Source organism: Martes martes (genome assembly GCF_963455335.1).
Source record: "Martes martes genome assembly, chromosome: 2".
NCBI classification, from domain to species: domain Eukaryota; kingdom Metazoa; phylum Chordata; class Mammalia; order Carnivora; family Mustelidae; genus Martes; species Martes martes.
The window spans coordinates 180,443,690-180,470,060 of record NC_137889.1 but is presented as its reverse complement, the minus strand read 5'-3'; the positions used below and the strand labels follow the sequence as shown (position 1 = coordinate 180,470,060).

Genomic DNA, 26,371 nt, shown 5'->3' with positions numbered 1-26,371 from the left:
CCTCTTCAGTGCGTCATTGCTTCTCGGCCTCTTGGCCAAGATCAAGTGAGCTTTCAGTGAGTCATAATCACTGATCACAGATCACTGTTACAAATACAATAATAATGAAAATGTTGAAATATTGAGAGAATTGCCAAAATGTGACACAAAGACATGAGGTGAGCAAAGGCTGTTGGAAAGATGGCGCTGACAGACGTGTTCCACACAGGACTGCCACAAACCTTCACTTGGTAAAAGCCACGGTAAACCGTACAGCACAATACAAGGAGGTATGCCTGGGTTCCTTCCTCCTCCTTTCCCTCTACCCAACACATGCCATTCATCAGCCCATCGGCAAATTCTTCCAACTCTGTTGCCCTCCTATAATCCCAATACCAGCCAGCATCACTCCAGTTCCAGCCATAGAGTCCTCTACCCTGGATGGCTGCAACCCTCCTCACTCTTGGGGTCTAATCTTGACCCCCCATCCCAAAATTCATTCGTTGTGCTTTAGGCAAAGGAGACTCAAGAAATAAATAAACACTATCACATAATTCCCCTACTGCAAGTCTCCAAGGGCTTTGCCTCATAATTAGCATAAAATCCAAACTCTGCAAGTGGCCTGTGAACCCCAGTATGATCTGCTGCATTAATCCTCCAAGTTTGTTCTTGCCTTGGGATCTTTGCTCTAGAAGGTGGCAGAGGGCCGCCCATGCTGCCCACCCATCCTCATGTTCACGTAGCTTGAGTTCTAGCCACTGAGGTCTCAGTTTACATAGTACCTCTGAGAGGCTTCCCTTATCCAAGCTCCCAGTCTGAAGAAGGCTGAGTGTCTCTCACTCCGAGGCTTTGCGCTACCCAGACCTTCCCTTTCCCTCCAGGATGAATGGAGGAGACTGCGTGCTATAGCCTTTAAAGAGCGCAGCATTAAAGAAAGAGTAGGAACGTTCAGGGCGCCCAGGTGGCTCAGTGGGTTGCGCCTCTGCCTTCAGCTCGGGTCACGGTCTCGGGGTGCTGGGATTGAGCCCCGCATAGGGATCTCTGCTCGGCGGGGAGCCTGCTTACCCCCCTACCCGCTTCTGCCTGCCTCTCTGCCTGCTTGTGATCTCAATCTCTGTCAAATAAATAAATAAAATCTAACAAGAAAGAAAGAAAGAAAAATTAAGAGTAGGAAATTTTGAATGAGAATTTTAAAATGATCCTTTTGGGGCACTTGGGTGCCTCCGTCAATTAAGCATCTGACACTTGATTTTGGCTCAGGTCGTGAGATCAAGTCCCCAGTCGAGCTGTGTCAGGCTCCGCACTCAGTGGGGAGTCTGCTTGAGATTCTCCCCCTCCCTCTCTCTCTCCCTCTGCCCCTCACCCCCTACTCATGGGCACAGGCAGTCTGTCTCAAAAAAAAAAAAAAAAAGATCCTTTTCTCCTTTTGTAATCCTGTTTGTTTTCTTCATCAAGTTAAATAATTTCTTGTTGTTTGCCTACTTATCTATTCATTCAACAAACATTTGTTGAGTACAAACATTTGTTGAGTACTTACTACGCGCTAGCTGTTGTTCTTGGTCCTGGACACACGACAGTGAATAAGACAGACATAAGGCTTCTATTCCATCAAGAGAAGAAAAACAAACAAGCAAAAAAAAATCACACTTCGAAAAAGTAAAACTAAAAACAGAGTGATGTGATCGCGAGTAGCTGGCAGACTACCTTATAAGCCGTAGGGCAATAAAGTCAAGTCTCTGATGAGCTACTGTCTTGTAGTTCTATCAGCATTTTGCAGACCTTTGCTGGGATTCAGTTTCATTACTGTAAGATGGGGATAATGATAATAAAATCTATCTCATTGGGTCTTTGTGAGATAGTATGAGTTTTACACATCAAGTGTCAGAAATATGCCTGACATATTAAAAAAAAGAAACAATCTATAAATGTTAGTTTTTATTTACTTTAAACTGGGGTCCCAGATAAGATTTCTTGGAGGAAGAAACATCTAAACTGAGGCCTAAAAGACAAGAAGGACCCAGCCTTGTAGAGATGGGGGCCAGGAAGCGAGTTCCAGGCCGAGGAAGCATCCGGTATAAAGGTTCGGGTGGGGCGGTTCAGGCGCTGAAGCCGCGTGGGAGTGATCCTGCGTCCTGGAAGCCAGACGAGGGATGTGAATTTCATTTCCGTGCTTTGAAAAAGCAATGATCGTTTAAAACAGAATCACTTGGCCTGTTTTGCAGAGAATGGAGTTTGGGGAAGGAAAGAGTGGAAGCAGAGAGACCCGCTGGAGGAGGGGCTACTTCAGAGGTCAAGGTAAGAGAGTCTGCCCTGAGGACAATAGAAGTGAGGGTAAAGAGAAGTGATGGGTTACTTTGTGTCCTACATGATTTTTAAACCTCCTGTTCTGCTATGGTGCTTCCATTTTCCATTTTATAGATTTTTTTTTCTTGTTTTTTGTTTTGTTTTGTTTTGTTTTGTTTTGTTTTGTTTTGTTTTAGAGAGAGAGAAATAGTGTGTGGAGAGAGGAGGGTCAGGGAGAGGGACAAAGGGGGAGAGAGAGAGAGAATCCTAAGCAGGCTCCACACCCAGCATAGAGCCTGATGCGGGGCTCGATCTTAGGACCCTCAAGTCATGACCTGAGCTAAAAATCAAGAGTCAGATGCTTCACTCACTGAACCACCCAGGGGGCCCCCATCTTGCAGATCTTTAAAGCTGTAATATATATTCAGATATTCTAGACCTTTTCTATTGAGTTCTTCAAAGCACAGAGAAATTGACTTTTCTTCCACAGAAAAATTGTTTCAAAAATTATTCACTAATTAATAATTCTCCATGAATTTAAGCTTTAAAAAATTTCTTATCTATGATGTGTTATGATGAGTGCTGTGAAATGTGTAAACCTGGCGATTCACAGACCTGTACCCCTGGGGATAAAAATACATTATATGTTTATTAAAATAAATTAATTAATTTTAAAAAAATTCTTATCTATGGACTACTCATTTTTCATATTTCTAATCAATTATCAAAATATATTCATTCATTTTCTTTATCTTTTTGATTTTGAAAAATCATATACATCCAAGTTTTCTGTTTCTTTTTTAATTTGGTGCAGTGTCTCTTTCTGGATTCTTATTCATTAAGTAGAGTCCTATTATCCTATTACTATTCTGAAATTGCTCCATAATAGATTGTAAAATCTGACAACAGCCCTCATCTCCTCTTCCGGGTAATTTTTATCTTCTAATCCATTTATTTTTCCATACGAATTTTTTAAAATACTTTATCTTTATCGTTCTCTATATATTTAATTGGAATTGCAGAGAGAAAAAAATGCATACCTTAAATACAGGTATGCAATTACAAATTAAATAGAGAAAACAGACATAAAAATATTTAGCATCAAGTTTTAGAACTTACTTCTTAATAGCAATGTTTATTTCTCTTCTGTCTCCCTCCTTCCTTTCTGCCTGTAAGCACACTCTATTTAAGAATATGCTATAGCTCTCCATCTATGTGATTCCTTTTTCAAAAGACTGCCAGTAATAAAGTTAAAAGCTAGCACTGAAATGATACTTACTATGTAGAGGGACTGTTTTAAGCACTTTTACATTTTTTTTTTTTTTTAAAGAGACACAGAGAGGGAACACAGGCAGGGGGAGTGGGTGAGGGAGAAGCAGGCTTCCCGCCGAGCAGGGATCCCGATGCGGTGCTCGATCCCAGGACCCTGGGATCATGACCTGAGCCAAAGGCAGACGCCCAGCTACTGAGCCACCCAGGCGCCCCAGCACTTTTACATTTTTAACTCATGTGATTTTCCCTGCTCTATGAGGTAAGCATTATTATGATCCCGTGTTACAGTCGGAAGAACTGAAGAGAGCTAAATAACTTCCTAGTTCCTACTAAGAATGGAAGCCAGGATTAGCACCCGGCAGCCTTCTCTCTAGGCCAGTCTCTGAAGCATCACCCAATATGGTTTATTACTGTACAAATAAATATATACTACATCTTTTGTTGTTTTAAGTATGTTATATCTTTGTCACTGTTAAAAATTAGATCTCTTATTTTTCAGCTGGCTATGACTGGTTATACAAGGATCTTATTGACTTTTCCTATATTTATTGCCATTAGCCTATATTTATATATACAGAATATTTTTAAGCTAATTCCTGGATTTTCTAGAAATATCGCTTGCAGCATCTGCAAATAATGGTGCTTTTCTCTTTTCATGTTTAATTACATTAACATGGCATTTCCAAAGCAATAGCAAACCATTGTGTCAGTGGGCATAATAAGTCTTTAGGCCTGAAGTTAAGGAGAATGTGTTTCATTATTGGATCAAATTGCTTAAAAGTGTTTTTTTAACATATTTGAATATATTCATCTTGTCTCTGATAGGAGCAAACATTCCCTTAATAATAATAAGTAGAGCTGAGATTTCCCTCCCACTTAAACTTAAATTACAAAGTTCAATGCTTTGGCTTAGCACATCTTGAAAATATAAAAATGACTTTAATTCAGCTAAGTTGGATTTGAATGTAGAGGAAAACCCAAGTGTGATTTAGAGATTCTAGGGAAAGGAAATGAGCTTTCGATGAAAACACGTTTACTAGTGAACTGTTCAAGGCACTAATTCTCAAGCTTGGCTGCCCATTGGAATTGACTGGTAAGATTTACAAATTTACTGATTCCTGGGTCCCATTCCCAGGTAATCTGATACAATTAGTCTGGGGTACAGTATGGGCATTGGGCATTTACTAAAGAGCCCCAGGTGACTCAAATGTACGACCAAGTTTTATAACCACTAATTTGGGGGAGATTTTAAACCTATTTCTTCCACTGTACAAATTCTGGTTACTAGGTTTGTGTAGGCTACTATTAAAATATACCAGTGTGGGGACGCCTGGATGGTTCAGTCAGTTAAACATCTGCCTTCCGCTCGGGTCATAATCCTAGGGTCCTGGAATCGAGTCCTGCGTCAGGCTCCCTGCTCAGTGGGAGCTTCTCCCACTACCCCTGCCTGCTGCTTGCCCTGCTTGTGCTCTCTCTCTCTGACAAATACATAAAATCTTTTTAAAAGATTAAAAATAGATAAATAAATAAATAAAGACAAGCTTCACTCTTTGAAAAAATATATAAAAATATATATAAATAAATACATATACAAATATATATTTATTTAAGATACACACACACACAAACACACACACCCCAGTGTGCACACCAACTTTCATAGCAGTATTATTCACAGTAGTGAAAAGATGGAAACAACCCAGTGCCCATTGATGCATGTGAATGGATGAAGAAAATGTGCTGCGTACACACAATGGACTATTATTTGGCCTGAAAAAGGAATGAAAGTCTGATAGATACCATAGTGTGTGTGCACCTGGAAGACATCACGCGGAGTGAAATAAGCCAGACACAAAAGGATAAACACGGCATGATTCCACTTTCATGAAGTCCCTAGAATAGTCTAATTCATAGAGACGGAAAGTAGAGCAGAGGTTACCAGGGGCTGGGAGGAAGGCGGGTGGGGAGTTATTATTTCATGGGTACAGAGTTTCAGTTTGGGAAGATGTAAAATTTCTGGAAACGGATGGCGGTGACGGTTGTACAGCATTGTGAATGGTCCTGATGCTGAAAAACAGTTAAAATGGCCAAATTTTGTGTTTACAACAATAATATAATTCAAACAAAATCAGTTGCCAGGAGTGGGCTGTGAACTGCCTTCTCCAACTAGGTTTAGAGTGTTCTTGTGAAGGACTGTGGTTCAGGGTGGTTTCAAAATTGCCTTCATAGACCTTGTCTGGTAGGGGTTTTTCTCCCCCATGCCATTTTCAAAGAAGGTTGCTCTGTTCCTTTCCTCACTATTGGCTGTCATAGAACCTTCGCACGTGCGCAGCCAGGTAGAGGCACGAAGCCACCATTGGCGGCAGCGCAGGGCTGGGAAGCCTATCATGGGGAGCCTTTGGCAGCAAGGACCAGAGAGGTGAGCCCCCTTCACCCTCACACCTTTGAGGGGCTCCTGCCTGGACCGCTCATGGACACACCAGACGAAACTGAGACGCCAAAATCACCATTGTCGTGAAGTGACCCTTGTCAAGAGAGGTCTAGTTTTTTTCTGACTTGATAATGCTTGGGGGGTTCTGAAGAGGAAGACAAATTGAATGGAATCATGTCTTTTTGGTATCGATTTTCATGAGGTAAATGAGGACTTTTAAATCTGTCTCCACTACAAGCGATGGATCACAGTATCAGAGAAAGGCTTTGAGTTACAGTCGTGATCCTGTGTTTGAGCCGAAGACAAGTAAGCTTTCTTGGCTTGGTTTTCCTATGCAAGAGGGCTGTATCATATATTCATATTGGAATCAAGTAGCAAGTTGCTCATATTTAGAATTCTTCTCAATTTTGAAAGATGTACAGGCTAGGAGATCTGTCACATGTACTTTCTCCCCAAGAGGAAGATTCTAGAACTGCACTGTCTAGAAGCTTGCTCCTGAAATGTGACCAGCACTACTGTGGGTATGAATTTCCTGGGACCACTGTCACAAATGACCACATACTTGGTGGCTTAAAACAACATATGTTTGTTGTCTTACAGTTTGAAATCAGTTTCACTGGGATGACATTAAGGTGTCTGCAGGCCCACACTTCTTTTGTAGTGTCTAGGAAACAACCCACTTTTTAAAAAAGATTTTATTTATTTACTTGACAGAGAGGAGCAAAAGCAAAAGAGAGAGCGAGCACACAGCAGGGAGAGCAAGAGAAGCAGACTCCCCACCGAGCAGGGAGCCTGACCTGGGGCTCAAGCCCGAGACCCTGGGATCACAACCCAAGCCAAAGGCAGATGCTTAACCGACTGAGCCACCTAGATGCCCCAGGAACAACCCATTTCTTTGCCTTTTCCCAATTCCAGAGCTTCATTCCAGGCTTCCCTCCTCCGTCTTCAAAGCCAGCAGCATAACGTTAGCTGTAGCATTGCTTTCTTTGTTCTGCCATCTAGTCACTCTCGGTTTCTTTCTTATAAGGACACCTGTAATTACATTTACAGACCACTCAGATAGTCCAGGATAATTTCTCCAGCTCGAGTCTTTAGTTCAAGCACGTCTACAATGTAAGTTGAAATTCACAGGGTCTGGAGATAAGGATGTGGATATATTTGGAGGCCATTGTTCAAGCTACCATACTGAGGAGCTGCATTTTGAATAGAATGAAATTTGAATTTAAATAACCATCTGGCTAGTGGCTACCGTTTTGAATGGCAGAGACACGGAAGATTTTCAAGTTCACAGGAGGTTCTAAAGACCCCACTGCTTTCATGTTGTCTAAAAGCCAATATTGGTTATAAAATAAATAAGTCAAGGAGATGGAATGTACAGCATAGGGAATAAAGTCACTCATACTGTAATAACATTAATAACATTGTGTGGTGACAGATGGTAGTACACGTATCACGGTGAGCACTGTGTAATCAATAGAATTGTTAGATCCCTATATCATGCACCTGAAACTAATATAACATTGTATGTCAATTATACTTAAATAATAAAAAAGATTTTTAAAGCTACACATGCCTAAAGGGAAAAGAAAAGGCCAAAAGCAGATGCTTCATTTCATAGTCATCTTGTTTATTGTTGGTCTAGTCTTAAAAACAAAACAAAACAAAACAAAAAAACCTAAATGAATTTGTTATTTAGAGAATTGAAACACATCATCCCATAGATAGGATAAGGAAAACTCCTAGTGATTCGTCACCATTGAGCAAAGATTTAATGAGCATTTTTTTAAAAAAGATTTCATTTATTTACTTGACAGACAGAGATCACAAGTAGGCAGAGAAGCAGGCAGGGAGGAGGAAGCAGGCTCCCCGCTGAGCAGAGAGCCTGATGCGGGGCTCCATCCCAGGACCTCAGGACCACGACCCGAGCCGAAGGCAGAGGCCTTAACCCACTGAGCCACCCAGGTGCCCCTAATGAGCATTTATGACAGCCCAGGCACTGAACTCCAAAAGTAGTTCACAATCTACAACATAATGGATACACATTGTGATGGCGGGAAGCAGGGGAGCATGAGATCAGAAACTGACCCTAGTGAGGTCCAGGAAGGAATTCTGGAGGATGTAAAACCCAAGGTAAGAGATGGCCAAGTCAAGAAGGATGAGAAAGAACATGGGCGGAGAGGGGTAAGAAAGATATAATCAGGAGAGGGAGAAGTATGCGCCGAGGAAAGAGGTTAAGGGAGGGGTCTGGGAGTAGTGCTATATGACTGAATTATGTGGGGTCAGGAGGGGCAGGGCAGAAAAAAGAGGCAGGGGCTGAATCTTGATGGGCAGAATATGTCATGATAAGGAGTTTGGTCTTTCCCGAGTGTCCATTAGGATTGGATTGGATGCAACTGAGAGAGGGCGAGTATGAGTGTCTAAAACCAGGCCGACGTTTATATCTGCTCCAAGGCTGATGGGGAAGCTGTGCTCCATAAGGCCCTCGGGGTGCAGATTCCTGCTACCTTAGTCCTTTGCCTTCTCTAGTGTATTTGCTAAGGCCGCCATAACAAAGTACCACAAACTGGGAGACTTAAAGAACAGAAATTTAGTGTCTCACAGTTCTGGTGGTTGGACATCCAAGATGAAGGAATTGACAGGATTGGCTTCTTCTGAGGACTGTAAGGATATACTATAGAGTATTACGCCTCCATCAGAAAGGATGAATACCCAACTTTTTTATGAACATGGACAGGACTGGAGGAGATTATGCTGAGTGAAGTAAGTCAAGCAGAGATAGTCAATTATCATATGGTTTTGCTTATTTGTGGAGCATAAGGCATAACACAGAGGACATGGGGAGATGGAGAGGAGAAGGGAGTTGGGGGAAACCGGAGGGGGAGACGAACCATGAGAGACTGTGAACTCTGAGAAACAACCTGAGGGTTTGGGAGGGGAGAGGAGTGGGGGTTGGGTGAGCCTGGTGGTGGGTATTATGGAGGGCACGTATTGCATGGAGCACTGGGTATGGTGCATAAACAGTGAATTCTGGAACACCAAAAAGAAATTTAAAAAAATAAATAAAAATTTTTTTTTTAAAAAAGGATAAATCTGTGCCAGGCCTCTCCCACAGCTTCCAGTAGGTTTCTAGACATCTCTGGCATTTCTTGATTTGTAGAAACATCTCCGTTTTCACCTCCATGTTCATATAGTGTTCTCCCTGTGTGTGTGTGTGTGTGTGTGTGTGTGTGTGTGTGTGTGTGTGTGTCTGGGTCCAAACCTCCCCTGATGTCATATTAGATGAGGGTCTTCCTCTATGTTAGTATGACCTCATCTTAACCAATTTACTTTTGCGATGACCCTATACGATCACATTCCGGATAAGGTCACATTCTAAGATACTGGAGGTTAGGACTTCGATATATACATTTTAGGTGTAGAGGGGGGACAGAATTCAACCCATAACACCTAGGATGTGGTCCTCAGCCTTAGGGCCCAAGGCAGCACTAGAGACCCAGCCGCCATATTCACATTGAGAGTTTCCTTAACGGGCCCATCCTTGCATGTCCCTCTTCCACATGGACTCCAATGTTTGCTCTGGAGGTGCTCGGAGATTCTGGTTCTGAGGTGATCATTGGAGCGTTGTACTCCTAAAGAGGCCACTGACCACTTGTTACCAATGCCTCCTTCTTAGACACAGGGTCAGGGAAAACCTGGATGAAGAATGAGGACGGCAAGAGGGCAGGTTGTTGCTTTCCCAGATCATTCTAGAAGGACTTCGGGAAGAATAAGGGATTTCAGTACACGTTCATAAGACCAAGCTGCTGGGCAACGTGGCTCACTTCCCACAGGTTGGTTTCATGCACCTCCCTTTCTCTTTTGTAGTGTCTGTTCTCCTGTGGGTTGTGGTCACTCTGTGTTTATCTCCTTTACTAGACAAGGTGTGCCTTGAGAGGAAACAGAGCCCCATTTGAGGTCTGATGTGTCTCATGGAGGTGGGAAGGAGGTTGGGGATTCAAAGCTTAAAACTCAGCTCTAGCGCTTATTAGCTGCAGAAATTTGACCTCCCCCCAAAAATTTAGCTTTGTCACTTGTAAAATAAGTTAGCAATATTTACCTTGTAGTGTCATTATGATCATTAAAAATAACAAGTGCAAGTGGGTGGGCTACAGTAGATGCTCAATGGTAAGTATTATCTATGATCTGTCCTAGGGTCTCTCCAGGGCCCAGCTTGGGGCACCTTGCAGAGTAGGTGCTCAATAATATGTACGATTATCATATGTATCTTTTTATGGCACAAGACTTCAGTGTCTGATGAAATAAACACGATTAAATGGTTTGAAGAATTCCTCACACACAGGATACAGATCTGATCTGCGGTCAGAGGGCAAACTCTCTTGAACACAGCTAGAGATAGCCCAGAAAAGGCCTCCCAGAGAGAATTCGGGGTAAACTTGGACCAGAATGGATAATAAACTCCATGTAATGGTCCTACAGCAGGAATCTTTTCCTATGATTTGGGGCTACATATTTTATGGCGTCTGATCATAGTAAATGTCTCCCAAAGCATTAAGCTCTCCCACACCTGCAATAATATTTTCATGGCTAACACTGCAAGATCAAAAGAAATGGGTGTCTTACCTACATGTGGGAAGGTGTGTTCTGAATTTCTAAAATAAGATGTTTACCCAGATATTTTTGAAGAACAGCCCAGCAATCAACAGAAGCTGGCCGGTGGCTGTAATTTGAAGTACCTGGTATAGAACTCTAGATGCCTTCTCAGGCAGTGCTGTCAGCAGACCTTCCTGTGAGGATGGAAATGTTCTGTATCTGTGCTAATCTGGTGAGCCCTAGCTACCTGGATGTTTCGATTCAAAGTGAACAAAATTAAATATTCAGTTCAGGGATGCACTCTCAAGGGTTCCTATCAAGCAAATAGTAATGGAGACTGATTGATGCAAAGATAGACAAAACCAATCTATCAAACAAAACAGAGGTGGGAACTAGTCTACACATAGATGGCCACCTGATTTATGACAACTGCAAATAGGCGGAATGAGCTTTTTTTTTTAAATTTTTTTAAAGATTTTATTTATTTATCTGACAGGGAGATCGAGAGAGCACTAGCAGGGGGGACAATGGGGAGAGAGAGGGAGAAGCAGACTCCCCGCTCGAGCAGGGAGCCAGATGCAGGGCTCGATCCCAGGACCATGGGATCATGACCTGAGCTGAAGGCAGATGCCTAATCATCTGAGCCACCCAGGTGTCCCCGGAATGAGCTTTTAAATGAACATGTTGGATTCACTGGTTATCCACATGGGAACAAAGGCATCTGGGTCCACTTCTATATCCCACCATCTACAACAATTGATTCCAAATGGATTACTGTTCTAAATGGAGCAAATTACAATAGTCAAATTTTTAGAGGAATACAGAAGAGAAATCTTAATAACCTGGAGTAAACACAGACTTCTTAAATCAGAAACACTCACCATAAAAATTGACACAATGGAATATTAAAATTAAGATTTTTTTTCCTCAGAAGACTTCATTCATTAAAAGAATGAAAAGAAACCCAGAATGGGAGAAGATATTTGCCACATATAGACCTGACACAGGATGCATATTGAAAAAATCCTCTTATAATGCATAAACAGACACAGCATATCTGTCCAGGGGAATATGACTCATCAATTAAAAGAAGTGGATTGCTGACACATGCGAAAGCATGGAATCAGAAATATAGTATACACTGTATAATTCCAGGAATACGAAATTTTGAAACACATAAAGCTGAACAGTGGAGAACAAATTAGAATAGGGGTAGCCCCCAGAAAAGTGGAAATGAAGATTGACTGGGAGGAGGCATGGAACTCAAGACTCATGTGCTCAAAACTCAGCAGATGTACAAAGAAGATTTGTGGATTTAATGTCGTTGAAGTTGTACATCAAAAGAAACCTTAGGGGGCGCCAGGGTGGCTCAGTGGGTTAAGCCTCTGCCTTCCGCTCAGGTCATGATCCCAGGGTCCTGGGATCGAGCCCCGCGTCTGGCTCTCTGCTCAGCGGGGAGCCTGCTTTCCCCTCTCTCTGCCTGCCTCTCTGCCTACTTGCGATCTCTGTCTGTCAAATAAATAAATAAAATCTTAAAAAAAAAAAAAAAATCTTCCTTTAAAAAAAAAAAAAAAAAAAAAGAAACCTTAGACATTGAATTTCAGTTAGTGATATGCAGACTAAATTACATACAGGACCTGTGTAATGTGAAATGCAACAATATTAAAGTGGATAAAAGGATAGAAATGTAACAAAGCAAGTTTTATAAAATGTTATTCTTAGAATCTATATGGTGAGTTTATGTGTGTTTACTATAAAATTCTTTAAACTTTGATAAGTATTTGGGGCACCTGGGTGGCTCAGTCATTTAAGCGTCCAACTCTTGGTTTCAGCTCAGCTCATGATCTCACAGTTTTGGGGCTCGGTTGTGGGACTGAGCCCTGGATGGAACCCAGATTGAGCCCCAAATGGAGCCCCAGGTCCAGCCCCATATCGGGCTCTGTACTCAGTGTGGAGTCTACTTCAGATTCTTTCCTCCATCCTCCCCTTCTGCCCTCCCTGAGCTCACACACTCTCTTTCTCTGAAATAAATAAAATCTTAAAAAAAAAAAAAACTCTGCTAAATATTTGAAAATTATAATAAAATATTAGCAAAAATACAAACGAAAAGAACAGCTCACAAAAACGAGCAAAATTTCAACAGACACTAAATAAAGTTATTTCTAAACAACTAATAAATGTGAAAAAGTGCTCAACTTCATTAACTATCAAGGGAGAGGCAAATTAAAATCACACAAGACACAATCATCTCCTACCAAAATAGCCAAATGAAAACAGATGGAAAATCCCAAGTATTGATAAGAATATGGAACAACCAAAGCTGTCTTACTTTGCTGATAGGAGTCTAACTGGCACACTTTGGAAAACTGTATTAAAATATCCAAATTTGAACATGGCATAACCTATGACCCAACAATTCCATTTCCAGGTAAATATCCAAGAGAAATGCATTCATGATTCATCATGTTCATTGAAAGATCTCTATTACAATGTTCACCACAATATTTTTAGTAGGTCCAAGATATACACCTATTTCAGTGTTATCAACAATTGACTTGATAAATAAAATGTGGTATATTCACACGGTGGAATGCAATACAGCAATACAGCAATCCTCATGAACTGGCTATAAGTGGAGTCGACATATGGATGAACCTAATGAACGTAACAGTGAGTTAAAGAAACTAGACATAAAAGAGTGTGTGCTATACTGGTCCCGTTCATCATGTACAACAAACACAAGGCTGCTAGTCTACTCAAGACTTAGAATTCTAAGGATAGTGGGTAACCCTGGGGTGGGGGGGAAGTGGTTAGTGATTGGAAGGAAGCACTTTGGGGATGCTGGTTAACCATGTTCTGTTTCTTGACCTGGTTGCTGGTGTGATCCATTTGTGAAATTTCATTTATAATTTGTGTACTTATATGTACATATGTAATATTTCAATAAAAAGCAGCTTCTGCCAGAAGCTATGAGCAATATGGGGCCACAGAAGGATTTGCCATTTGAGAGACTTGAGAATGATTTGAGAGACAGGATTAGATGTGCATTAGAAAGATTAATCCCTGGCTTTGTCGAGGATAGCAAGGAGAGGAGCTAAGGAAGTGTTTGTAGAAGTAATCCAGGCAAGCGATTATGAGGGCCTGAATTAAAGTAGGGCAATAGGGCTGACAAGGACAGAGGATAGCTGATTTTTAGAGAAGAAACAGAACTTCAAGTCACTAAATCCCTCTGCGCCTTCCTTCCTCACTTGAAAAATGGAAGTAACAGTAGCGACTTCACTGGGGCTATTTTGATGACTTAATGATTTGTTCCAAATCAAACGGACAACAAAGTCACTGCTCATTGCATACTATGCAGAGCAAGATATAAGGTATTCAGATTAGGCAGTTTTAAGGGAAACATCTTAATTTGGCAAGGTCCAAGCAACCCTGCCTTCTTCCAAGCACACGTAAAACCACTTCCCTGCCTAAGGCTGGGTCCCGTGGACCACAGAGTAAATGGCTGCGGTTAGGAATACGACAGTACATGTCAGAACCTGAGCGCGATCTGTTCCTACGGGGCCACAGGTGAGAAACAGGTTAGGGCTCTTCGGGGGGCGGGAGTTACAGCAACCGGAACCCAGCGCCTCCCCGCTACCCGCTCGGCTTAGAGGCGGGGCCACTGAAGGGGGCGGGGATCCGGGCCAAGGGGGTGGAGTTCGGGCCAGAAAAGATGCCAATGCGACGCGAGCTTTCCCGTGTTTAACCAATTGAATGCGCTCAGGACCGCCCCCATTCTCTGATTGGCACAACGCGTCTGCCTGTGTTCTCGCGGTTTGTGGGAGCCTCTCCGCGGTCTCGCGAGGGTGCGGGTGTTCGCCGGTGCTTGGTTTGGCGGTCGGGTTCCTCCGACGCCTAGAGGCGTCCGCCGGGTGCGGTCAGTCTTGGAGCAGCTGTGCCGGAGGCGGAGGTGAGGCGCGGCCCGGGCTTTGGGTTCTCGGGCTAGACCTCGCCTACACCCGCCTTCTCTCTGCCAGCCGGCAGAGCGGCCCTGCTGTCACTTGGCAGAAGGACCCAGGGGTAGGGGACCGCGACCCGATTAGGCCCTGCCGGGTACGGCCGCTCACCCCACCTGTGTTGTATGCAACCTTGAAGGGGACATTTGGGTTAAAAATAGTGAACTTGTGGTTGTATTGCGAACACACTTTTTAGTGCATGCGGTACGTCCAGTATACCATGCTTGTAGAGATTAGCCGCCCTACTTAAGTGTGCCAGCCCCCCCCCCTTTTTTTAGCACGGGCTAATTTACGGAGAGTTCGAGTGGAGCCACGCTTAGATTTTGAACTTCGTTTTTAATGCAGACCCTTAAAAGCAGCCCTATTCACCTCCTAAAAAGGAAATGCAGATTTCTGCAGTAAGGGAGCATGGCAGTATGTACTGAGTTCTTGCACTTGTCAAAAACCACAAAATTACCTTCAAGTACTTTATACTTAATAGTAAACGTCTTGAGCCTGACTCTGTGTTTCAGTGAAGGAAAAGCACTGCCAGAAAAGTAGGGGGCGGGGGAGGCAAAGGAGAATCCCAAAGCATGTAGACACCTGTAGACTCCTGAACTTTCACGTAGAAAGTGACAAGTCTTGGTGAGGAAATGGATGGAGAGCTGGGAACCCTTGTGCGCTGCTGGTGGGCACGTAAAACGGTTTAGCTGCTGTGGGAAAGTGTGATGGGTTCTCAAAAAGTTATGCACAGAGTTAGCATCTGGTCCAGCAATTCTGCTCTCGACGTAAACCCCAGAACATTGAAAGCAGGGACGCAAGGTTACTTGTACACCCATGTTCATAGTAACATTATTCCCAATAGCCAAAAGGTGGAAACAGCCCCAATACATGCAGAGATGATGGATAACAAAATGTGGTATATACATGCAACGGAGTACTCGTCGCCCTTAGAACAGGAGTCAGCATTACCTGGTGCAACATAGGAGAACCTTGAAAACATGGTAAGTGAAATAAGCCAGAATCAAAGACGGATACTGTATGATTCCACTTCTGTGAGCTACTTAGTGTAGTCAAATTATAAGAGACAGAAAGTAATAGGGGTTACCAGGATTTAGGGAGAGGAGAGAATGGGGAGTTAACTGTTTAATAGATACAGAATTTCTGTTTGGGATGATGGAAAAATTCTGGAAATGTGATGGTTGCATAACATTGTGAATGTAAGTAATGCCTCTGAATTACACACTTAAAAATTGTTTATGGGAGCACCTGGGTGGCTCAGTCAGTTAAGCGACCTTTGGCGTAGGTCATGTTCCCGTGGCCCTGGGATCGAGTCCCGCATCCGGGTCCCTGCTCAGCAAGAAGCCTGCTTCTCCTTCTCCCTCAGCCTGCTGCTCCCCCTGCTTGTGCGCGCTCTCTCTCACTCTCAAAATAATAAATAAAATCTTTTACAGAAATAGTTTATGGTGTATATACTTCACCACACAAGAAGCAAAACTCATCAATAAATACACGCTAAAGTTGCAACTAGTCATTGGAAAACCTTGTCTTAATTTTAATTCCAGAATCTGTGTTGTACAAACATAATTTGTGAAACCCTTTTCAAATTTTGATTTGAAAACTAAATGAAAAGAATTCATGTTCAAAGCTTACTAGATGCTATTTTTCAATGTATGTGTGTTTTAAACTCTGAATACACTAGGTAGTATGTGTCCAGAACTCCCAGATACCCAAGCACATACATTGTGTTACATAGGCTGGAGACAACAGCATCCATCCTCTTGTTATGTATTTGGAAATGAACTATTTTGGTATCTTGCATTTGGCCTCCCTATCAATCAATATCATTAGGAAAAATATAATTTCAAACTAGCTCTTTCTAAACATACAGGCAAGATGGATGGCAGCTTCCATACTGTTATTAGGATGGATTTTATCTTAGGGGTTTTTTTTGGGGGGGGGGAGGCTAAATGCTCCTTGCATATAGTTCATGTATTTCAAATATCATTTTCTTAGCCATTTGACAAGTAAGAAAATGCCAATTTATTTTCTCCCCTTTTGTACATGGGAAAATAGAAGGCATTGAAGGTGAGATGGTATGATGCTGAAATTTTCAGCAACTCCTCCAAAAATCATTTGCACTCTTGTGTTTTAATTTGGACAAATTTTTCACTGTGAAATGAAATTCATTTCTTGTGAAATCAGAGGAATGATTGTTGCCCGGATAGAACACGTTTAGCTGCCCACAACCGTGCTTTCAAGGTTGCCAGCTAACTTTGAGTAGATGTAAGTAGAATTATTCTTTTTTTCCACCATAAAAATGAGTGACCATTATTTAGAGTAATGAGTTCCTATTAAGCTTTGTGTAAAGTTAAATAAGTCTGCAAGTCAGACACTTGAGATGTTAACAGTAGTTTATGGTAAAGAAGTAATGTCAAGAGCGGGAGTTTTTGACTGGCACAGAAAGTTTAAAGAAGGCAGAGATGATATCCATGATGATGTGGGAAGGGCTGTCCCACTGCCCACAGAACACATGAAAACAATGAGAGGGTCAGAAATTTGGTTCATTCACATAGTCAATTAATGCAAGAAAAATGGTCAAAACGTGAAATTTAGACAAAGAAACAGACTCATGCTGAAAGAAAACTTGCACATGAGGAACGTTGCTAGGAGGATTGTATCTCATTCCGTGGTGGTTGATGATCCTGCAGAGGCCAAACAAAACCAGAGCTGCACGTGAACCTGCCACTTGGGCATATATTCAGGGCACAATCCTACAGTTTAGTTTCACTGGTCTTGGTGAAACTTCTGTCTGAATCTAAAATGAGCTGAGCTTCTTCAGACATGTTCCCTTGGCTTCGTAGGTATATGAGTTGAGCGGAGTCAAACCCGTAGAGTTGAGTGTGACAAAGCAGAGAGCGTTTATTAGGTTTATTAGGAACCTAGCAAACTCATCACGGGAGTTAAAATTTCTACCTTGTTTCTTCAGGGTGAGCTCATTTGAATAATCAGTACGTTACCTACAGGCTGAGCAGTTAAACTTTCAACAGGATGCTGGAGATCATTGGTACTCTGTATGGAGATATTTCAAGAAAGGTAAGAATGGCCATCTTTAGGCAGAGATATTCAGACTTGTAATAATGAGACTTTTTGTAGTGGGAAATTGAGCTCAGACATGGAAATAGGTATTCAAATCTGTCATCAAGAAAGAAATCAGAATTATTTGAGAGAGAGAGAGCACATAAGGAGGGGAGAGAGGGAGGAGGGAGAAGTAGCCCACCCTCCCCACCCCCTCACTGAGCAGGGAGCCAGCTGTCCAACTTGATCCCAAGATCATGACCTGAGCAGAAGGAGCCCTTAGCTGATGATCCAGCCAGCCGCCTCCTAAATCTCAATTTTAAGTAGATTTTTATATATAAATTCTTTGGGTCTGGAATTTGGTACAAAAGGTAGACAAATGGAGCTCCATTTTGTTGCTAACTTCCTTCACCAGGAGAATGAGATGCCGTGCCTTGGGAGAGTTTCACTGCCATTAGCAACACATTAACAACAACAGACACAGTCTTTTCATCAGTAACAAGGAGCTGAGTTTTGACCTTCACATTTTCCATGTGTATTTACTGAGTGTGGTAGTCCTATCCTACGCATGAGCTCTAATAAGCATTCTTCGAAGGGAAGGCACTACCTTGGCCACCAGTAGCTTTAAGTACATTATGGTCAAGTCAACTGGTAGTTTTGCTGAAACACTAACAAAAAAAGCATTGCTAATAGACATCAGACTTGAGATACAGAAGTAATAGGTGAAACATGATTTCATACACATTTTGGTAAACCTAGAAAACAATTTCAGATATTGTTGTCCATGAACATTGGCATTTTAAGGAGCTAGTTGGTAATGTGCTGTTCCTTCCCATAAGAAGAGATTTTGAGTTCAATGAGGATGAACTTCTCATTCAGAAACCTGTGTTTGTGCCCGTTTCCTTCCCAGTCTGTGGTAGGATACTGTCATCATTCAGTATTGGTATGTTTCAACTTAGACACACCGGAAATTATTGTGTAGGACTGAAGTCAGAGCCCTGTGGTGGTGTCTCTGAAAAGACTAGTTTTATTAGTTATAATATTCAGGTTTTTTGTTGTTTTAAAAAGACCCCCAAAAATTCAAGTCTGCATTTTATGGAACATAAGCCAAAACTAATTGAGGTTGTTATGGAAAAAATGTCTCATTTTTAATGGTCTGTATTACCTCTGGGATCCTGCTGGCCAAAGCTGTATGGCCCATAAGGCAAAAGTTACAATTAGAATAATGGTTTTCATATTGTATTAATTTGTTTTCATTACTAAATTTTTACAACTTGATCTTTGGAGGTGCTTTGTACTGTGCAAATGAAATTTACTGGAAGTATACATAAGTAAACCATAAATTGACATCCTAATAAACCCTAAATGATTTTTTTATATTAGTTTTGATCATCTGTGTTGTTTTACGGGGTTTTTGCTAATCCTCGGTATTTTAGCCACATGCTCGCAAATCTCATGATTTAAATCTAAATAAAGTTTAACTTCATTGCCATACCTCTGAATTTTTTTTAAAAAATTGACTAATAAATAGATAAGATCTACCCCCACTTGCACACCCATAAGGCACTAATAAAAATCCTGTAGGAGGCAGTGTGGTGGGATTCCAGCTCCAGCTGTATTTGTGATCTTAAGCTTTCCATCTGTATCAGTTATCAGAGGCTGCTAGGCTCTCTATCAAATTAGTACAAACGTGGTGGCTTAAAACATCAGAAATTTGTTCTCTCACAATTTTGGAGGCCAGAAATCAGATTCCCGGGGTCAAATCAAATGCACATTCTCAAGGTGGGGCTGGGGGGTGGGGGAAAGTGTATTTCTGGAGTCTTCCGGAACTTCTGGTGGCTGCCACCTACCCCTAGCCTGAAGCTGTATTACTCCATAATCTTCGAGGCCAAAATCAGATCTTTCTTGGGTCTTCTCAGGGCCTTCTCCCTTGAGCATGGACTCTCCTTCTGCCTCCCTCTCATAAAGGCACTCCTGGGGCACCCGGGTGACTCAGCTGGTTAAGCATCTGACTCGCAATCTCAGCTCAGGTCTCAGCTCAGAACTCAGTTTTGAGTTCAAGCCCTGCAGTTGGGCTTCAAGCTGGGTCTGCTGAATAGATTAATTAAATAAAGGCACTTGTGATTAGATTTCGGGCTCAGAGATTATCCGGGATAATCTTCCCATCTCAAGAACCGTGACCTAATCACATCTGGGAAGACCCTTTTTCAAATAAGCTAACACAGGTTTGAAATTAGGACCTGATTATATTTGGAAGTCATTATTCGGTCTACTATGCCATAGGTTTTTCTCTTCTGCAAAACCTCGGGAACAGTATTGCCAATGAAACTTACTTTTCTTTTTTTTTTTTAATATTTTATTTATTTATTTGAGAGAGAGACAGTGAGATAGAGCGTGAGCAAGGAGGCCAGAGGGAGAAGCAGACTCCCCATGGGACTGGGAGCTCGATTCCGGACTTGATCCCGGGACTCCAGTATCATGACCTGAGCTAAAGGCAGTCGCTTAACCAACTGAGCCACCCAGGCGCCCCTGAAACTTTCTATAGTAATGGAGATGTCCTGTATCTGTTGTCTGGTACAGTAGCTTCTAGCCACAGGAGACCACTGAGCATTTGAAGCGTGGCTCATGCAACCAAGGAGCTGAATTTTTTCATTTTACTCAGTTTTAAAATACTGCATTTATTTGATACAGAGAAATCACAAGTAGGCAGAGAAGCAGGCAGAGAGAGAGGAGGAAGCAGGCTCCCTGCTGAGCAGAGAGCCTGATGCGGGGCTCAATCCCAGGACCCTGAGATCATGACCTGAGCCCAGGGCAGAGGCTTAACCCCCTGAGCCACCCAGGCACCTCTATTCAGTTTTGATTTAAACTTAAATAGCCCCATGTGACTTGTGACTTGGCCATATCGGGAAGCACGGTTCTAGTATCTATAGTTCTAAATTCTGAACTCTGAAGGAGTTCAGAAAAAAAAAAAAGTAGGAAAAAAAAAGTAGTGTCCTTTTTTTCTTTTTCCCCCTTATCTGACTTAAGACTGCTTCCATCTTCTACCTGCTATGTTTAGTCTAATGGACTTAGAACTTTTTAGCACCAAAACCCTTTCTACTGGGGGGCACCCGGGTGGCTCAGTTGGTTAAGCGGTTGCCTTCCGTTCAGGTCATGATCCCAGCGTCCTGGGATCCAGTCCCACATCCGGCTCCTTTCTCAGTGGGGAAGTCTGCTTCTCCCTCTGCATGCCACTCCCCCTGCTTGTGCTTGCTCTCTGACAAATACATAAGATATTAAAAAAAAAAAAAAAAAGCAACAAAAAACTGAAAAACCAAAGTGTAAACTGGGCTGTACTGGTCGAGGTTTGGTAGTGGGAGGAGAGGGGGGAGGACCAATGGCCGGCCAAGGTGACTCTTCTACGGGCAGTGGCAGCGGTTGGTGACACCAGTGGTTATTCTTGGCAAGCGTGTTCGCTATTCACACCCTGAGACAGTGGCTAGAAAACAGTGGTTCCCTTGGCCCCTTATCCCTGAACCACTGTTGATACCATGTTTTACCAGAACTTGGGGCTGCAGCCCCAGTGGAAGCTTAGGACTCTCCATTCTTCTTTCCCTTTTCCCACTTAGCACTTGAAGTCACCTCATACAGGCCTTTTGTCCTTCTAACCACCCGGCACCCCTCCACCGCCATCCTCCACCTTGCTAACTAGTTCCTACACTGAGCAAGGAAGCCTCACAGGTCTTTACAATGGCGGACCCCATCAACGGATCAGTTCCACCAGTATTCATGGACTTTTGTCTGTTTTATTCACTGATATGGTCACAAAACCTACAGCAGTACTCGGCCCATGATACATGCTCTAGTTACTGTATGGAAACCAAAGCCAGCATTTTGGTATAGAGATACTAAACAGCAGCACTGTCATTTTCTTACAAGGACCATACAATATTATAGAAATGATCCTATAGTACTACCAATGAATGACATTTATGGAGCGCTTACTACTCACCAGGTAATTACTATGTATAGTCAACTTGAAACTATGACGATTAGCAAGAGACTGTGGCCAAGTAACTGGTCTAAGATCACACGGAAGGGTGGGAGCTTGAACCTAGGTTTAGTGTTGTGCTTCTAGTGTTCTTACTGGCTGTAAGCCACTCACTTGAGTGCCATATATAATTCAACCAATATTATTGATATTAGGCTTAATTATAAATGATACTGCCCCTTGTAGTATACTCATGATGGGCTTAGGGCTCAAATATACCAGAATCATTATTATGGCAGGAGCTTGATTAGCCCCTAGGAATATGATAGAAACCAAGATGGTGGGGGGGCACCTGGGTGGCTCAGTGGGTTAAGCCTCTGCCTTCTGCTCAGGTCATCTTAGGGTCCTGGGATCATGCCCCACATCGGGCTCTCTGCTCAGCGGGGAGCCTGCTTCCCCGACTCTCTGTTAAATAAATAAATAAAATCTTCAAAAAAAAAAAAAGAAAGAAATCAAGATGGACTTCAGTAGAGTAGGGGCAGGGCAGTCAGGTAACCACTGACTAGACTTTTAAGTATGACAAGGCTGTTATAGGATGCTAGGGATTTCTAGAACAAGAGCACTAATGGGGGGGGGGGTGTGAGGGGAGAGATGATAGTGGCCCCAGAGAGGTTGGGTAAGAGCAGGAAAGAGTATGGGTGCTAGGGAACGTTTCTAGGTTAACATTACAGCATTCAGAGACCTGGGAGGCCAGAAGGTTATGAAATACCATCTTAGCCTGCATATAAGCATTCATTTCTCTTCACTTTCACTTTGCTTCCCCCCAAAACCTTTACACACTTCTCTCTCGGGGCCTTTTGTTTTCACTCTGCCTGAAATGTTCTTCACCCAAATACACAGAGAACCACAGCATCTCCAGATCCCAGTCCCGGTCCTCCTTGGCCAGCCCTGAGCTCACGTCTTGTACTCACAGCGCACATACACGTAGTTCCTCTCTCCCTTCCTTACTTTCCTCTCCTCTAGCAATTATGGCCTTCTCACGTATTTGTTTAATAGATGATCTGAAAAATAATCCCGAGGCTGGATTTTAGTGTCATATGCAAGTGTAAATGAAGTTTAAAAGAAAAGGCTGGCACAATGTTATGAAATAAGCATTAAGAGTGACTCCAAGGTGAATATTAAATATCTTTATTGAAAACTTCTGGAAAATGAGGTATTTGCAGACATTCAGGGCTGGTCATGACAAACAATTAACACATACTAGGCTCTGTTCATCTTGCTACACTGTCTCATTTCTTCCCACAGGAAAACTTCCCCATCACCTTCAAGATTTTCAGATTTGAACAATCTAGCACCACTGTATCCTTTAAATCCCCTCTCACAGCTCCTTATGCTCATTCATCAAAAACACCTAACATGCGGACAGATGCCCCCTTTCTGCCAAATTCTGGGTGACTTCCGTAGATCTGATGTAATTAAATAGTAAGAAGACCTTATATTCTTAACAGCTCTAACTGTGGTCTCCCCTGACCAAACTGGCCTCAGCTGTTTCAGTATTACTATGGTACCACTAGAACGTTAAATGCCGAGAGAGAGAAGTGACTTTCCAGGAGGCCACATGGCCAGAAAGTTACATGAGGACCCTTGTTCAGGGCTACACACGTGGTGGGACCTTGAGTCAGTACCTAACCTGTTTGTTGCTTCATCTGTAAAACGAGAGAATAGTTCCGACCTCACAGAGTTGCCAGAACTAAAGGACAAGATGGAAATAAAAAAACACCTGCTATGCTGCCTGATCACCACCAACACTGTCCTGTTGCTAACACCTGCGAAGGGCATGCTGGACACATGGCTGCTCCAAGTGTGGAGGAGTACCTGACCTCATTAGAGGCGTGTGTGTACTCTAAACTGCAGAATTGGTGTAAGTCAATAAAAATACCAGCATTGGAATATTCCAGCTTCCACCACTTGTGCCTGTAGTTTTCAACCTATAAAGAAGAAAAAATTCCAAATGACCTTTCAAACAGAAAACATCTTGTGTAGACTTTTTTCCCCACCTTCAAAGATCAGCATCTCTGGAGGTATCCTCAAACTACGGTTAGGTTTAAATTCATCACTGTACTAGGAACTGTATAAAAATATCACGAAGGAGGTCTTGGGTAGCTCGGTAGGTTAAGCATTTGCCTTGGGCTCAGGTCATGATCTCCGGGGCCTGGGATGGAGCAGGGAGTTGGGCTCCCTGCTCAGCAAGGAGTCTGGTTCTCCCTCTTCCTCTGCCCCCCCACCCCCATGCTGCTGACCCGTGCTCTCCATCGCTAGCTCCATGCTCCCTCTCAGATCAATAAAATCTTAAAATCACCAGGGTGCTTGAACCAAAAGAAAATTTCCCTCTGGTTCAGTTGTGACTCCAGACAGGATCCAAAGAGGAGTTCTACGATCTCTTCCCTGGGTTTTATGGAGACTTACTTTACCCTTCTGTGTTAGCCTCTTAAGGCACTACGTCAGCCTTAAAAGGGCACAGGAAAGGGCCGGTTGGGTTTTCTAAAGGGTTCCCTAGGATCCCTGCACTCCTCTCATCTATCCCCTGGATCACAGCGCTTTCTTGTACAAGTCTGAAAACCCACCCGAAGCAGCTGCTGTGCGGGGGGAGCCCGGGAACGCGCATTCTCCCTATCCGAAGCGCCAATCTGGGGTCCACTGAGCCGAACACGTGGGTACCCCGGTCGCCACGGGCCACGTGCTCCGGGCCTGGGTCCTGGCATTTCTCTCCAGGACGGGGACCTACCTGCGCGTAGAACTCAGCCCACGCAGCCCCGCACACGTCGGTGACAAACTCTCCGGTCCCCGGGTCGGGCCGGGCTCCCGCGGGCACAGGCGGGCCGGCCCCGAACCCGCTACGAGGCGGCCGCGGCGGCGCCCTGGGGGAGCAAAGCGCGAGGTTGTTAGGGCGGCGGCCCCGGGCGCGGGGAAGCCTGCGGGCGGCTCCGCGCGGCGCCTGTGCCTCGCGCAGCCCCGGGACGGACTAGGCCGCCCGCCCCGCGGGCCTCGGAGGAAACTGCTCTACCCCTCGGTTCTGGCCGCCGGGAGCAGCGGAGCTCCGGGCGGGCAAAGCTGGAGGGGACGCGGGGCGAGCCCAGCCCCACCCTGGCTCGCAGGCCGGGCGCCCACCCCGCCGCACCCGCGCGCACTCACCACTCACCTCCGCGGGACGCGGACGGCGCAGAGACCCGCACGTCCGCTAGGCCACCAGGACTACCGCGTGGCGGGCAGGAGGCGGAGCTTCGGGCAGCCTATCCCGGGAAGCCTCCGACCGGGGGCGGGGCGAGGCGGGGCGGGGCGGGCCCGGCTATTGGCGCCCGCCGTCCTCGGCCCGCCCAGGTCCTTCGGGCTCTTCCGCGGCTGGAGGACGAGCTAAGCCTGCGCGGAGCATCCTACTCCGAATCCGGAGTCCTGGCGCCTCCCCTTGGCCCTCGTGGTTCTGGTTCTCGCGGGTAGGGTGCCTTCCTCGGGGTCCCTCCTGGGGGAGGGAGCGGGTTCACGGTCACTCTAGGCCTGGGCCAGGACCCAGAGAGTCCCTTTCCCACGACTAGACCAGCCCGGCGTGTGTTTCGAGTCTGTCCTGCTGAACCGTAAGCTCCAAGAGAAGCGGGACCGCGTCTCTTTGACCACGCTCACGCAGGGCCCCTCCTAAATCCCAAGGGACCATTGTGCATTCATCAGCCGAGCTCAGTAAGTGGACCTTAAACGGCAGGGGCTTGGGGAGCGCCATAAACCTTCCTTAGGTGACAGTGTCAGACTTGACAAACAAGTGGGAAAAAATCGGAGTATATGCGAAAATAAGAGAACTCCGATTACAGTCCCAAAAATTTGCCATTTGTTAACAGATTTAGCCTTCAAAGTATCTTTTCTCAGGCCCACATTTTAAATGGGGAAACAGACACGCGGAGTAGCTTTCCGAGGTGACAGAGTAGCTAGCAAGTGGTGGATCTGGGATTTCAACCCCAAAAGTCTTATTAAAAAGTAGAGCCCCTCAAAACACTACCACACTGGCTCTCCCCAGGTGTGTGGAGTCGGATGGGAAACCAATGGCATTTACATTTGACTGTCTGATCAGGACAGGCCTTCTCCCGTGTGGTTGGGGGTCAGGAGGCCCAAAGAACAGGAAAGCACTTGACTTTTTAGGACCCAAAAGTATAAATGGAATTTAAGGATGTAGGAGCAGAGTGGCCTGAGATGAGGCTGCACAGGGGCCAGACAATGCTGGAGGCCCTGGTAAGGTGCGCAAAGAACAATGACAGGCAGTTTTTAGGAGGGAAAATAATAGGATCTGAGGTAGGGTGTGGTTTGGGAGTCATTAAGATGCGTTTGCTGAGGAGAAGAAATGGAATAAATTTTATTTTTTTAAAAGATTTTATTTATTTTTTTTGACACACACAGATTGACAGCAAGAGGGAACACAAGCAGGGAGAGCAGGAGAGAGAGAAGCAGGCTTCCCACTGAGCAGGGAGTCGGATGCAGGGCTTGATTCCAGGACCCTAGAGTAAATTTTATTAAGTCCCGGCAGCCAGCCACTCCCTACTTTGTGGATATTCGTAAGATGAATGTAAAATGAGTTAAAGTGGCAGAGGGCGCATCACGTTGCTGTCCTTTTAACCTTCAGAGTCTTCTAATCATGTCTCTAGTTTTGAATCTGTTCTAGTTATAGTCCCTCTGGGTAGCAGAAAGGTATTACCTTCCTTCAGTTATGGCAATGAATGTGGACAAGTTAACTGCCTGGGAAGAATTGTCAGCAAA

General features: G+C 44.0%; 2 long non-coding RNA genes across 2 annotated transcripts; one reads left to right on the top strand and one right to left on the bottom strand.

The window, feature by feature from the left end:
* The first annotated feature begins 14,388 nt into the window (after positions 1 to 14,388).
* LOC308338808 lies at positions 14,389 to 17,625 on the top strand. The gene is made up of 3 exons (XR_013966436.1): positions 14,389 to 14,504; positions 15,395 to 15,533; positions 17,519 to 17,625. It is a non-coding gene; the product is annotated as an uncharacterized lncRNA (long non-coding RNA).
* A 5,125-nt stretch (positions 17,626 to 22,750) lies between these two features.
* LOC308338807 lies at positions 22,751 to 24,845 on the bottom strand. Its single transcript, XR_013966435.1, has 3 exons — positions 24,777 to 24,845; positions 24,363 to 24,495; positions 22,751 to 23,565 (listed from the first exon to the last, which is right to left on the bottom strand). It is a non-coding gene; the product is annotated as an uncharacterized lncRNA (long non-coding RNA).
* Between the last annotated feature and the right edge of the window lie 1,526 nt (positions 24,846 to 26,371).